Genomic DNA, 1,122 nt, shown 5'->3' on the forward strand with positions numbered 1-1,122 from the left:
CAGATTTGCTCTGGTAAAGTCCTGTATGACTGTGTAATCCTCTAATTACATTCTTCCTCAATTCTTCATTAAAGCCTACTCAGTTTTTTTTATGTCTTTTTTCTTCTGGTTGGCTGATAAGATACAGCAACGGTTCCTGTCTTTTTTCCCCCAGGCAGACACACAAGGCTTACAAACAAATACACGTGTCTCAGTCAGTGGAAAAGTACTGAACAAAGCAGTGACTGTGAATGCTCACCACCCCTCATCACTGCCATCAGTGGTCTGACACACAAGCCAAGGTGGCCTAGTGGGTGTATTCAGTGACACACAGGGATACTGTGTTAAATCAAACTCATAATGTGACCACTCAGTGCACAAGCAGGGTCTATATTACTCCAATAGCAGACACTCCACCAGGTTATTTAATAGCCAATACTGTATTACAGTGCTGGAACAGGTTAAGTCTCTTAACTTGGCTAGATTTATCACAGGGTTAAGTGTACCTAAGCTCACTCTCTTTGCAGCTTTTTAAATATACATAAAAAAGATGCTCTTCTGCTATTGGCTCTGCATGATGTCAGTGAGAGCAGAGATACTAAGTATGGCCATTGCAGGCACACAGTTCTGGCCGTGAGCGCAGAAGCCCCACCTACCTGCTATTTGGTCATTCTGTTTACAAGGGACAGCCAATAGGAAGAAAGTTGTTTAAAAGTAGAGGCGCTACGTGGAGCTGCATCAAGACCCAGTGTAGGGTAAATAAGGATTATTTTGGACTGTGAATAATGCAAAGCTATTCTAAGCATAAAGATATGGAGTATAAAGCTCCCATTTTAAGTTGTCAGCTTGGGCAATACTGCAACACTTCCACTGAAGCTTCCATTTCTGGATCTGTGGAAGTCCTGTTGTGATAACTTTCATTACATTAAAGATCTTTTCCAGAATTTTGAAACTTTTGAACTTAATTTCATGTTGGGGAACAAGACAAAGTTACAGGTGGGACAAATATGGCAGGTAGGGATGGTGGTAACCAATGCTCCCGCTAATTTTTTATGTGTCTGAGCGAACACACAAACTCCCTGAGCGGACACTTGGACCACTGTGAGCAACATTAGGCGTGTGCACTGTGGTCACGCCAGCATC

This window comes from Pundamilia nyererei, unplaced genomic scaffold (assembly GCF_000239375.1).
Source record: "Pundamilia nyererei isolate P.nyererei 1_Seehausen unplaced genomic scaffold, PunNye1.0 scaffold00075, whole genome shotgun sequence".
NCBI classification, from domain to species: domain Eukaryota; kingdom Metazoa; phylum Chordata; class Actinopteri; order Cichliformes; family Cichlidae; genus Pundamilia; species Pundamilia nyererei.